Here is a 13694-nt window from a genome sequence, read left to right as displayed (position 1 = left end):
CCCTGTTTGTTTGCATGTAATTTAGGGTCATTACTCCCTTCATGGCCAGTTAGATATCTTTGACTGTCTACACAACTCTTTCTTCTCCAATAGCCCCTTGTGGTTCATCACTCTGTTCCTCCTCTGTGCAGTGTAATAATGTTGAAAGGGTTTATTTATATAATCGTAATAGGTTGCTGTGGAGATTATCATTATGTCACAAGTGTTGGCCAGGGAAATTTTGGCTGAAGAATGAGTTACAAAGGGGCCATGGAGGTGAGCCCTGCTGTTTTAGTGCACATTCCCATCCTCCCACCCACACCATGGACCATCTGCATTCACACACATGCACAACCCCACCTGCAGATGATGGTCCCACATGTGTAAACACTAGCTGACTTGTGCTGCCATAATCTCAGAGCCGACATTTTATCCACTAAGCAGGGCAGTGACAAACAAGAGGAGAGGAGGGTTTTTACCCATAGGAGGTAAAAGCCAAAAGAAGAAACACAGTTGTGAACCACAGGAAAAGGCTAGAGCCAGTTGGGGTAAGGTAGAGGACAACATTAATGCTCCTAAGCCTCTTTTCTACCAATTCTTTAGCCTCTCCATCCCCTCTCTACACACAGTAAAAATCCTCTTTACTTGCAGAACTCTGCAGGGCTTGCAAAGCCCTGGATGAACCATGGGGACTAATCAATCCTACACACAACCCATTTACTGATGCTCACTCATCAAAACTGCTGTAGGTTACCCATCTGTCGCAGGAAGTAACACGACTCAACCAAAACCTTCTTTTCAGGATAAAACCTTTCGTCCCACAGGCTACTTCCAAGTTCATGATGGGCAGTACAGCCTGTCATGACTCCTTCTACGCTCCACCTTCAGCATGTATTTGTCAGCAGTTCATGGTCTGCTCATGTCTGGTGTATAACAAAAAGGAGCAAGCAAGAAATGAAGGCAAGTGTTTTCTCTGCGTGCCTGTGTCCATCTGGGGACAGCAAAACCATTTAACAAGCTGCCCTCCTAGCCAGATCCAACTGAAGGTGATGCAGAAGAGCTGATTGGCACTAGTGGGCTGTGGATAAATGGAGCTCTTTGCCTTGGGATCACAAGCTCAGAGGAAGGTCAGTTCAGTGTTGACCACCATTCGTTAGCCTCTGGCAGCAGCTCAACAACTGCTGTGAAATAAGGAGCTGGTCTTGGCTTGGGGCCCGGTGTGTCTGTGGCTGTGTCACTGCAGTTGCTGTCCTCGCTGGACTCTTGGCTGGCTCCACAGGGGAACAACAAAGCAGTTTGGAGCCCACCCTAACAGCTCATCACCTCTCTGGGAGCTCCACCTGGAGTAACACAGGGGGAGGTTCTGCTGTGCCTCGGTGTCACTGGGAGCAGGAACAGCTCCCATTCTGGTGGGTAGGTGAAGACCAGGCAACACCAGGAAAAACTTAAAGCAGCCAAAAGATCAAACTAAAATAGGAGGGTTCAAAATCTTCTGTGGAAAAGGTCAAAAGAAAAACAAATCAAAATGACTACAGCACAGCTGAATCATGAGGACAAGAGGCAGGGGGGCACGTGGTGAGGTTACAGTCTGATATGGAGACCCCTCTCCAACACACAACTGTTGCATACCTTTGACATTGATAGGAGAAGGAGATAAGCCTTTTCCCACCCCCCTAACTCTTTTGTCCTGTGCCCAAAGCAGGACTGTGGGGTCTGCAGCAGTAGAGCTGTAGTGCTCCTTCACTGCTGTGCCTGCATGAGACCCCGGGGAGGGAGGAAGCACAACCCACACGAACTGTCCAGGTGGCCTGGGGGCCTCAAATTAAACATTATTGTAGTAAACGCTATAAACCAGGTCACTATCACTTGCATGAAATTCACTTATTGTTTTAAATCATCATTATCACAGTCATAATTAAAATCAAGCAACAGCTTAAAGAAAGTAATGAATATTTTTATATGTGAACTTATCACAGGAAGGGAGAAAAAAACCTGTAAAGTGAAAATGTGCCTGTATTGCTAATAAATATTATTGGAGGGACTCCCAGCTCTTCACATTACCACAGTGTGATATGACAGCCTATAATGGATTACTCAACTGCCCGAAGCCATTGTAGGAATAAATCCCTTTTAATATTCATGTGCGGTCTTTGAGAAAATAGATGTAAGCAGTTAATACTTTTCTATAGACAAAACAATGCCGTTTATCAAAACAAAATGTGTGCTTGAAAACAAAACTCACAAAGCTCCTGGACTCATTCTTTTCCTGCAAATCAGAAAAAAATAAGACCCCCCCCCAAAAAAAGACAGTTTGGGGCAAGATGGTGCACAAAAAGATGAGGAAGGGCAGGATATTAGCAAGGGTGGGTAGAAAGGGGGAAATGGCATAAGTAAAGTTAATGAGTAGCTTCCGAATCTGTGCCAGAAGGCAGGGCAGCGAAGTGTAGTGCAGGAAGGTGTTGGATGGCAGTTGGCTGCTGGCTGCCCTGTAGAGATCTCTTGGCACCAGAGGGAGAATATGGGCAATACATGGGAATGAGGTGCTGCTGGGTGATTCTCGGGCTTAGCAGTGTTTATTAGAGGGTAGAGGATACAGTGAAAGATGTGAACAGGAAGCCCTGTTTGGGGCCAGCTGAGGGTTCTCCTCCCCAGCCCTCTGCTCCATGTCCCTGCTTTTTCTTTGGCTGCTGATCTATAAAACCTGCCGGGTTTTTATCTCTGGTTTGTTTGGGGTTTTCTTTCCCTTTACACAGCAGAACAAGGGAAGCAGCAGTGTGGACAAGTCTTTGTGCATTTTTTCATGGTAGGGAGTGAGGGAAATGGAGGTTAACCCTTCCTGCCCCAGCTCTTTGCAGGCAGTTGATGCTTGGAGGGAGAACCGGAAAACAAAACCCTCTGAGGGACTGGAAGGAATGGCTTCAGCCACTCAGAGGTGAGAGGGCAAAAATGAGAGATTTCATCTCACAAAAGTAGATACAGCTAAAATGTGAACCCAGCTTTCATTCGGCAACCATGAACTCTGTCTATAAATGGCTGTAGATGTATCTGAAGCTGTGAGGGAGAGAGATGCAGAAACGCCTCAGTTCCCCTCCTGCTGTGAGATCTAGGCAGCAAAGACAAGCTTAAATTGAAGCATCAAGAATAAATAAGCCCCCCCGGGACTCGTGCTGCTTTGATATCTGTGGCTGCCTGGTGGGCAAAAGAGTTGGCTCACACTTACCTTCTGCTTGCCCATGTTCAGAGAGAGCCTGCAATGGCACCTTTTGTCCCTGGCAGAGCCACAGCAAATGCAGCTCGGGGTCTGCCTTGAATTGGAGTAGACATGGTCCAGACTGAAGGAGACACAATGTTCTTGAACCAAATTCAGCTCCAAACAAAGCCCAAGAGACTGATACCACTCTCAGCACTGAAGGACTTGCAAAGTTACAGGTCTGCAAAGCTCCCTAGGGCACACGTTGTGGCCTTCTTGCCAAGTGCCACTGGCTGTTGGCCAGAGTCGTCTGTTGAACCACCCACAACACCTTGAGATGTTCCCAAGCTTGAAAATACCCTCGTGGGGGAAGGGGAAACAAGCAAACAAATAAATATCTAGTTTTGTAACAATAATTCTGACCATTGAGACAGGAAGAAAAGAAATGAACTTACCGTGTTGGCACGTCAAACCTATCAACTGAGATTTAATTCCCACGTCATGTCTATGGAACCGTGGGGTTCCCCTTCTGGGCAAAACTTCAGTTGTATAACCATTTACATTGCCAGCAGTGCTGGAAAGATTCTTTAATTAGAAATACTCCAGGAACACTTGCACAGATAACATTTTTCTACATCTCTTTATTAGTTTATTAATTTAGTGTCACGGAAAGCTTGTTGCTGAAAACACCAGGATTGTCCCTTTAAATGCCAGATAGTTTCATAGGCTGCATTGGGTGATATAAAAGCAGGCCAGTTTTATAGGTCATACTCTTCTTTGAAATGGAATAGGTCCAGGAGAAAATTGAGCACCAGAATGGGAAAAATTCCACCCACCCACCTCCTTCCAGCAGAGCAGAGGTGTGCCTTGCTTCGAAAGGGAAAGAAAAAGTTTCACCTTCTAATTGTTGTATTGAGCAGCTCATTGACTGCACTTTCTGTTCAATACCTTTTTTACAACTCAGATTGTCTAATCAAAGGCTTTTTCCTTCCTTGGGTTAGCTTTGCAGCCTCTAGCATTGATCCAAAATCGGAAGCGAAAGAGGAAAACAGGCTCTGGGAAAAAGAGAACACAATTAACACTCAAGCGGCTTCATTTTTTGGGTGCTTTAAAACATCTTGCACCTCTCAGTCTGTTCTCCCATTCTTTTATTCTCCCTTTTGTGTTCAGGAGGTTTCTTTAAGGAAAGCCTTTGTCAGCAGCTCAGGGAGAAGATTAAAGCACCCGTCACAGGGAAACAGGTTACTTTTTGTGTCCGAGTTCTTAATCCACTTTATTAAAATGTTCCAAATCTTCCTTCAAGAGGAGAGATCAGAAGGACATTTCCCTGTCACCCCTAGCATGCCTTCCTTCCGGATACTTGTGCTTCATTAGAGGATTTTAAAAAGCAAAGGCTAGGCAAGGAAAAGAAGAGAGAACAAGACTGCCGTGACTGGTTAATATGGGATGTGGAGCCTTCCACTTCATGGTCACCGGTACTGCTCTGGCCCCAGGCTGGAAGCAATTGAAAGCTTTTCCCATCTGAAAGACACCTGGGTAAGATCTCTGACTATTTTTACCTTTGAGGTTCAAAGAAGAGATGAACATTTGTGGTGAGCAAAGCCAAACATCCATCCAACCCGCTGTCCCGTTTCTAACAGTGGCAAGGAAAGGGCACAAAAGGGTGAGGATGTTGAGACTGCTGTGCTCTGTGCTCTGCTTGCTCCCAGAGATCTCAGGCCTTGCATTTCCCACCTAAAAGGAGGGACCCCTGTCGTTAGTAAATCTTGATGGATTTTTTTCCATGACTTTGTCTAATTTTATTTCCAGATGTCTATAATCCTCTGAACTAACTTGGCTCTTCCAGAGTGAGACTTAAGGACATCAGCATGAGCTGCTGAGTGGGTGCCTCTGATTTTCAGGGGCACCCAGTGAATCACATCTGGTGAAGCTTGAAGGTTAAACATCATCAAAACCCTTGGAAAACAAAGTGTGTGATTCCTCTGGGAAGCCTCAGGAGATGTCTCTGGAGAAACAAGTCTAGATCAGGTCTAAAGCCCATCTTGGACCCAATCATTTCCTCACCTTGAGATGCTTCATCCCAACCCTCCTCTTCCTTACTCTCAAGCTTCTCACAGTGGATTTTCACAGCTTCTCTGCCCTTATCCTGAGATCTGGCCACAATGCATTTAGTGCAGGAAGCCAGTGAGACACACTATCTGATTTCCATCTCTGATGGTGGAAAACTAAATTCAGGACAGGATAGAAACTGCGCCAAGAAGCCACGTGATAAATCTAATGAGGTTATTGCCATGGTGGCTTTTCTGTGCACCCTGTTTTGGATTTCAAAGGCTGCTCCCTTTGAATAAGTAGTTCCTGTTCTGTAAAGCAAGTGCATATGATGCAGACACTCCTCATGCTTCCTCAGGGTGCAATTACTTTCTTATCTGTCATGTACTGCTCTTTCTCCTCAGCTGAAGTAAGTTATCCAGCCTGAGAGTGCAGGGTTAATCTTTGAGCAGGGAGAGTCTAAATGGGCTGGAGAAAACCATGGCAGTCTGAGAGAGCAAAGAGCAAGGCAGTGACATCTTGGCAGGCAGAGATGAAGAGCAAGGTGTTCCTGAAAGACCATCACACTTCCCATCAGTGCTGACTCATAAAATGGCAGGTTCATTAAAGATGAAATACACAAAAACTACAGTCTGAGCAGTTTTGTACTCTGCAAAGCACCTGTGCTATGCCTTTTCCCCTAACTCTTGACTTTCATGAGCCGAGAGTATCAAAGTAATTTGATTTTAAAATGTGTAATCCTATTAATAAAAATGTAGTTGAAGATTATGTTTTATTTATTATTCAAATTACTGTAGTTCTTTGAGGCCTGCTTAGTTAGAGACAACTCAAGAGGCAAGTCCCTTCGGTTCCCCACCCCAGGGATGGTCGCATCACGGCGGAGACTTTCCCCAGGGCTGAGGAGGGCTCAGTGCAGGGCCCTGGTGACTTGCCTGTATTCCTGGCTGCCTTCAACACACCCTTGCAAAATTTCCTCTCCAGTCAAGGTGCCTGGCAAACACCGAAAGAAAAGGAGCCCCGAGCTGAGATTGCTCGCACTAAGCTCCAGCCACTCAGTGTCACTGCTGTGCCTTAATCACAAAGCATCCTTTTTGCTGCCTTTATAGCATGCGTACTACTGTGTTTTGTACCCGCTGACACTCCTGCTCCAGGTACAGCACTTTACAGCAGCCTAGCCTGCGGCTATCCTGGTGTCCCATGTTTATCTAGTCCCTCCTGATGGCCTCCACAGCACATTTGCTGTGTTTTCAAAGCCTGTTTTCGAGCTGCTTTGAATTCCCTTTGTGCTCAGAGATCTGCCTCGCTCCTCAAGCTCCATGCACCCTCACCAGCAAGGTTTTTAAAGGAAGGCCATAGCTGGAAGTTGTCATTGATACGTGATGCAGAACAAAATCCAGCTCGCTCGAATGCAGCTAGATTGGCTCAGCGGGGCTGACAATAGATGAACCGGGTCTTATCAGCGAAGGGAGCAGATACAACGCAGGAGCAGCATGCAGGGAGCAGATAGCAGCTTTGCAAAAGCAGCCGGCCTGGCTGGTGATAGTGCAGGGCTTTTATTATTTTCCTAGCTGGTTTCGATGCTGTTGTTTTAAAGCCGGCACCTTTCTGACCACAGCCACTGCATTAATGGTGAAAAGAAATAAAAATGACAGACAGCCCAATGGAGGAGAGCTGCAATGAAAGGTCTCAGTGGGGCACGTTTGTCCCCATGAGCCACTACCTTGCTGGGCAATTTATCCCTTGCTCCAAATGCATTTGTTGGATTTAATGACAAGTTGGTGGCATTTCTGCAATTAATCCTATCAAAGGGAGGCGATTTTACACGGTGCTGGTCCCGTATTTCCTACCCTGTGTTTTGTTGGTTTTTGCTGTTGAGGGGCTGCCAGCTCTCTCCCAAGCCAAGGCACTACGGTTCATGGCAGTAAATGTGGGTTATTAGCCAAACATCTTCTCCTGACATCTGAAACCAACACAAATAAAAAGTATAACCTCAGATTGTCCTAACAAGAAATCTCCAAACTGTAAATATGCAACAGCAAGAAAAAGTATTTCTTTGCCAGTGAAACACTTTAATGAGTGGATGGCTCAGCAAATCTTCAAGGCAGCTGCTTTCTCCTCTGCAGATACTGAGATTTATGGTAGGAAGGGAGGGGGAAAATAAGCAACCCGGGGAGTGCAGTGAGGAGGGGATAAATCATGTGCGCTTGGGTTCCACCTCATCCTCTGGTTTGGCTGGTCTGATGCATTTGCAGCTAACCTTGCCTCGGATCAACCATTAATGGTCCCACTCAGTGGGGACCTGGAGCCAGGAGGAGAAGTAGCTGCAGTGCCAGAAATCACAGCTTGGCCAGGACAATAAGGATCAATCCATCCTTCCAGTGAGGGTAGAACTGACACCTACCCAACGCTTTTAAATATCGAGTGCTCTTTGAATATTGATGGACTTCTTTGGAGGGAAAGGAACAAAAGAAATTCAACAGAGGTTGCAATTATGATAATTTTTTTTCATATTCCTTTCCAATGAATGGGTTCTTAAGCCCATTATGCTTCTGTCCAATGAAATTTCTGATGAATACTATTCCCAAAACAAAAATCATGGTACCTGGAGGAATGGGATCCAAAAGAAACAATAATCTGTCCTAGTGCTTGTGGACTAGGAGGCAAAACACTAAGCCCAACATGCATTTTCGAGAAGGCCCTTCCTAGTGATCACAACCTCCAACAGCAAAGTGCTTTCATAAAACACAGTCCTAAGAAAAGCTTTTAATAACACGAAAAAAAAAAAATAAACACAAAACAAAACACCACCACCACCAACAACAACAACAAAAGAACTTTACAACACATTCTCAACTGATTTACAAGCTCTCTGAGCTGGTACTGGAGCCAGTCTTCCTGTTGTAATGAAATTTTCACTCCCCTTGGACCTGAGCTCCTAGCTGGAGGAGAGAGCTCGTATGCTGACTTGCCCATTGGCAGCAACATATTCAGCTGGGGAATCTGCCGTATCAGTGACAGTGTAGAGCAATTCTTGTTCTGACACCACATCATAGTTTGAGGTGATGCAATTTAAATCAATAATAGTCATCTTCTGACTTTGAAAAAAAAAAAAAAAAAAAAGGAAAAAAGAAAAAAATATATATCCCTAAAAACTGTTGCTGTTATCTCACCTTGGTGTTGCAAACTGAGCCATTCAGTCTGATAGCTTCTGGGGAAAAGTTTATCTAATATCGTCTCCACGAGCACTTTCAGGTTCATTCTTGTTTGCTAAGGCTCTGAAGAGGGACCAGCCGGACACAGAGACTCAAAGGAAGCTCCTGAAGGAATGTGAAGGTCCCGCTCTTGAGGACATACAGATGAAAGCATCAGCAGAATACATAAGACACTTTGCACTTTCCTTATTTATCCAAAAAGCTATTTTTGTTTATTAAAACCTAGTTACTAGATGCATCTTGCCAATAACCTGGAGTGCTTGCTTGGTTAATTTAAGCAAGCAGAGCTTTGACGAAGTAATTTTACCGTCCTCGGGGATCTGCCAGCTTATGCCGGTCTTCACTATTTCAGATGAAATTGAGTTAATTTTCGCTGAAATTGCTTCTTAGCAGACAAACACATTCCCCATCATTGCGAGCTTATGCCTCTGCAGCTCTATTATTCTTTAATTTACACACCCCGGCAGCGAGGGATTAATGCCTGAGACATACAAAAGGCTACAGTGTGGAGAGAAGAAGGGGAGGAGAGAGAGAAAGAGTGGAGCTCTGTGGGGAATAGGTAATGGTGTTTCAGTTTTATAGTCAAAACATTTAAAGTTTGGCATTAACACAGAGTCAACTCTTGTCCTTTCACTCTAGAAATTCATCATCTCGAGTCTCAAGGCAGAAAACACCGCAGGCACTCTGACACAGCAGGCCCCTGCAGGATTGCCAGGCTGGGAGGGCTATCACCAGGATATTGCAGAGTGCTCGACATCAGGAGCCCAGTGCTGGAGGCAAAGCTGGTGCAGAGCAGAGCTGAGCACAAGGCCACATTGCATCTTCCACTGTGCTTGTGCTTCGAACTGGAGTTCTCCAGGGAAAATGCTGCTGCCAAGGCTCTGGGGATTCCCTCAAATGTTCAGAAGCGAAAATACTGGATTCTTGTGAGCATCCAGACAAAATATAACTAGTGCCAAAGCATCTGCAAATGGATGGAAAAGAATTCCACTACCTAGCTTTTCCAAAGAGAATGAGCAGAAGTGCCAAATTTAGCAATTTCTGTAAACTTTCTAGTGAGCTTTAAGTGTAGCAGCATTTTAAGTCAGCCTCTGTTGATGGCTGAGAAGAACAACTATGCTTTTTTGAATTATCACTTCAGTTTTCCTCTTATTGTACCTGTTTGAGTTACAAAGAGGTAATTGGATAAAATATAGTAATCCTGTATCTGCCTGTTGGTATAAATGTAGCGATGCTGTAACTCAGCATTTAAATTCCTTATCTTCTTTTGAAGGTCTGCCCTTCCTTCCCATTCTGTGACTACCAGTGCCACATCAGAGCAACAGCAGATTTGCAAAATCCAGCCCATGCCACTGCCCAGACATCCTGTGTCCACACAGACACATTAATGCTTTCTCCTTGCTCCCCTCTGCACATGAGAAGCTCATTACCAGCCTTCTTTATTATTCTGCCTACAAATCTTTTCTTGTTTTCTCCTTCGCTATGATGCCTACCAAATCTGGACACCACAAGGAAGTTGCTGATGTCTGTATCCCTGCATCTTACACTAACGTTGTCTCATTGTTTCTAACATCCACCTGTTCTTTCTGGCTTTCTATTAGACGGTAAGCTCTTGTGGGGTAAGAGCTATCTTGTGCCTTTGGTTTGAGCACCCTGCCATCATGAGCGCTTGGCTTGAAGTCTGAAAAAATAAAAAATAAAAATAAAAAAGGTCTTGGTCTTCAAAACAAGGCAACTGAGTGAAATATGTTCTTGTATATGGAATGTGTACCTTGTGATATACAGGAGAACAGACAAGGAGGGTCCCTTCCAGGCAAAAACTCTTTGAATCTTTAGCGTGAAAGCTGATCAAGTGAGATATTTTTTTTCTACAGAGCATAACAGGCCTCCCAGCACCCATGGCACACCAGCTTGCCTTTCAGTGATCCCCAGAGATCATTTCACCCTTCTGCCTGTGCCCCAGACGTTTGTTGTTGAGTTCAGTGGAAGCAGAAATACTGATTTTGTCCCTGGTTTGTGGACTACACTAGCCCTTTTCTACCACCAGAATGACTCCTCTTGAGTCTGTCAGACACTAACACATTAAAGGCCAGGTTGCATTCATTTGATAACGTTCCCTTCTGAGGACTGTCCTTGGTAGCTGTAGGGAAGGACAGAATGGAGAAGGTCCTCAATACAATTCATGTTGAATAAAATTGAAGGAACTCTTGTTTTCTCCAGAAACAACCTCACCTTCTTGCAGGGCTAACATCAGATCTGCTGTACAGCTGGAAAATCCCAGCCTCTGGGCAAGTCCTTGCTGAGCTCAGGAGCAGGTCAGGGTGAGAACGGAGAGGTTATTACATTACATTAAAGAGAGACTCATGTGAAACACCTCTGCAGATGGAGCAAGACCAAATTTGAGAACAAAAGAAACCTTCTCCCCATTCGTAGATGAGGGAAGGGAGGAGAAAGCAGAAGGAAAACTTTGACAGAAAGACTGTTCCATTGAGGTGAGCAGTAAATACTGAAAAGCATAGCGGAAAATTCAGCCACCTGCAGGTGGGGTATGACTCCTATCAGCTGGTAGAAATTCCCCCTGTTGGAACTGCATGCCAAAAAAAAAAAAAAAAAAAAAAAAAAAGGACATCTTTAACTACCTAAAGAGATGCATGAAACCAATAGTGCAGGGTGGCACCAGCGACATGCCAGCAGTGAGGTTGTGTGAGAGCAGTGACTCAAGCAGGTTTACTTTGTCCTCCTGCCCTCCAGGAGTGACTTCTGCCATTTTCCCAGCAAAGTTATTTCAGAAACCATCTCCTTTCAGCTCAGCTGACTTTTAGCCTCATGCATTTTTATACACTCTCTGCAAGAATGAGAAGGATATTTACATTTTTTAATAAGCCTGACAGTTTGAAAGTAATTGGGGATTTATAATGGGTTTGTTTAGGTCTTTTTGTCCACTTGAATTCCAACTGCTAGTCTTAGGCCTAACAAGCAACATTATCTCTATGGTGATGAGGGAACCTCAACAGGAGGCCCTGAAGCCAAAGAGGAAAGCACTGGTGTGTTTTGTTTTGTTATGATATTTTTTTCCTTTGAACCTGCATTTTCAAGTGAAAGCAGCATAACAAAATTTAAAGCAAGAGCAAAATTCCTCCAGCCATCCAGGGCTCATAACTCTGCCTTCTTCCGCTGGTTCTCCCATGGGTATGTAAGCCAGTGTCTGATCTCTATCAAGGTGTTTTTCCTTCCTTACAGAGATTTGCATTTCTTTGTTCTATTATGGTTCCAAAATGATCTTAACCCTGATTTTCTTTTGGGGGAAATCTGGTGTTTAATGGTAAGGATGGAATTAACCTGCAAAACTCCAGGTCTGGGGGCAGACTCCTGCAGCTGAATCTCAAGGACTCAGTTCTACTTCTTCCTAAACCAAAAAGACGGCTGTACAAGGCTGTACAGGGAAGGGAGAAAGGGAAAGCTGGGAAAGGCTCTGATCCAGCTCTGACAGTGGGGTTTTAGTGAGGACTTCTACCAAAAACAGAGACTCATGGCAGTCTCTTTGGCTTCCTTGGCATTGCTGAGGGACACCACTGAGAGTACAGGGCTGGTTGGTCCCAGGCACTTCTAGAAAAGGGGCTGCTGACAAGTTACAGGTGACATGTTCTGACCCCAAATTTCAGAGAGCATCCTTCTTTCTATATCAATTCCCCACATTTTTAAGAGAAGGAATTACATTTTCTATCTTCTACAAGAGTGAGGATATAAATTCCACAGAGAACAAAAGGGCTTAGAGTGGAAATGGGGGTAGGAACTGCCCACCAACACCCACAAAAATAGTGATAATGAAGAAAAAGGACAGGACACTGACACCCCTGGTCAGCAGACTTCAGGAAATGGGGTCATTTCAGCAGACGCAAGCAGCGAGCAGTGGTGTTCTGGAACATACCTGACTTTATTCAGGAAGGAGTCTCTTGGTTCACTTCTACACCTCCCCATGCCTCAGCCCTCCATGGCATGCAGGTGACACCAGCACATCGCCTCCCATGTCCCATGTTACTATTCCTGTCTTGGAGCAGCTAAAGCTGTGGAAAGAATGACCTTCATAAGCAAAGCAAAGCAGGGTGGAGATGTTGCCTTTTGCTATTGCCATTGCTTGCTCTTGACTGTGTGCTTTGTGTTGAAACCTATGCAAGACATACAGCCAAGGGATAGCTTTGTCCATTGGTCTCAGGCATGGGACTGTGCTACCTTATTTCCTTCCCCCATGGACCAAAGAGGGACAGAAGGAACGGCGCCCTTTCCTGGTGTTTTCTAGCTCCCAGGAGGGGCTTCTCCAGCCTCCCTGCAGCACCGAGATGTACGAGCCATTCCTTGACCTGACACCCAGGCCTGGCACCTGTAGCAGTGCTGCTCTGCACCTTCCCAGCAGACACATCAATTTCATGCAGTATTTACGGCTCCCAGCACCCTGTGAATTTGCCCTCCTGTGGCCACTGGCCTGCCCACCTCTGGTTTCAACATTGGGTTGAGCCGGTGCAGAATGCGGGCATCTCTGATGTGCAGGGGCAGAGGACAAAGCCACCTTCCTCTGAAGCACAGGGCATTACAGGCTGCTGCCAGAGGCCATGAGGAGATGGGGTCAGGAGGGGACAACTTAAACATGGATTTGAAAGTGCTTTGTGAATTGTTCTGAAAAATGGTGCTGGAGAAAAGCCAAGTGAAAGGGGCAATGCGGAGGGCAGCAGGCAGGGAGAGGGCTGCGGACAAGGAGATGCAGCAAGGGGAGAGCAGAGGCTGCACTCACCTGCACAGCCCCTGTCCCTCTGTGTGGTGGTGACAAGGGACAGGGAGCCACGGCTGGTGAGAGACATGGAGGGAGGGGTGGGGAAGAGACAACGACAGGGAGAGAAGATAAAGAGAGATGGGATGGGAATGGGAGAAAGGCAGCAGAAGGGAGAGGGGAAATTGGGAAATGAATTGAAATGAGTTAGAAAATTCCAGGCAGACGAGCTTGAGCATTCAGCAGCTGAGATGTGGGGCTTCATTAGTACAGACCGACGGAAGATAGAGACATTAAGGAAGGAAATGTGTGACTCACAGGGGAAAATGGGAAAAACAACACACACCATAGCAGCTGCTCCGTTTACTTCAATTAAAGAACAGCTCAAAGGGTATGTTAAGGGGAAAAGAGGGGGAAGCAAACAAAGGCACAAACAAAACAAAACAAAACAAAACAGAAAGAAAGAAAGAAAGAAAGAAAGAAAGAAAGAAAGAAAGAAAGA

At 45.3% G+C, this 13694-nt stretch overlaps 1 long non-coding RNA gene across 1 annotated transcript; it reads right to left on the bottom strand.

Moving 5' to 3' along the window:
• Positions 1–5009: 5009 nt before the first annotated feature.
• LOC118173508 lies at positions 5010–12458 on the bottom strand. The gene is made up of 3 exons (XR_004754250.1): positions 12359–12458; positions 8389–8557; positions 5010–5768 (listed from the first exon to the last, which is right to left on the bottom strand). It is a non-coding gene; the product is annotated as an uncharacterized LOC118173508 (long non-coding RNA).
• Between the last annotated feature and the right edge of the window lie 1236 nt (positions 12459–13694).

Source organism: Oxyura jamaicensis, chromosome 12 (genome assembly GCF_011077185.1).
Source record: "Oxyura jamaicensis isolate SHBP4307 breed ruddy duck chromosome 12, BPBGC_Ojam_1.0, whole genome shotgun sequence".
NCBI classification, from domain to species: Eukaryota; Metazoa; Chordata; class Aves; order Anseriformes; family Anatidae; genus Oxyura; species Oxyura jamaicensis.
This window is presented reverse-complemented; position numbering and strand designations above follow the sequence as displayed.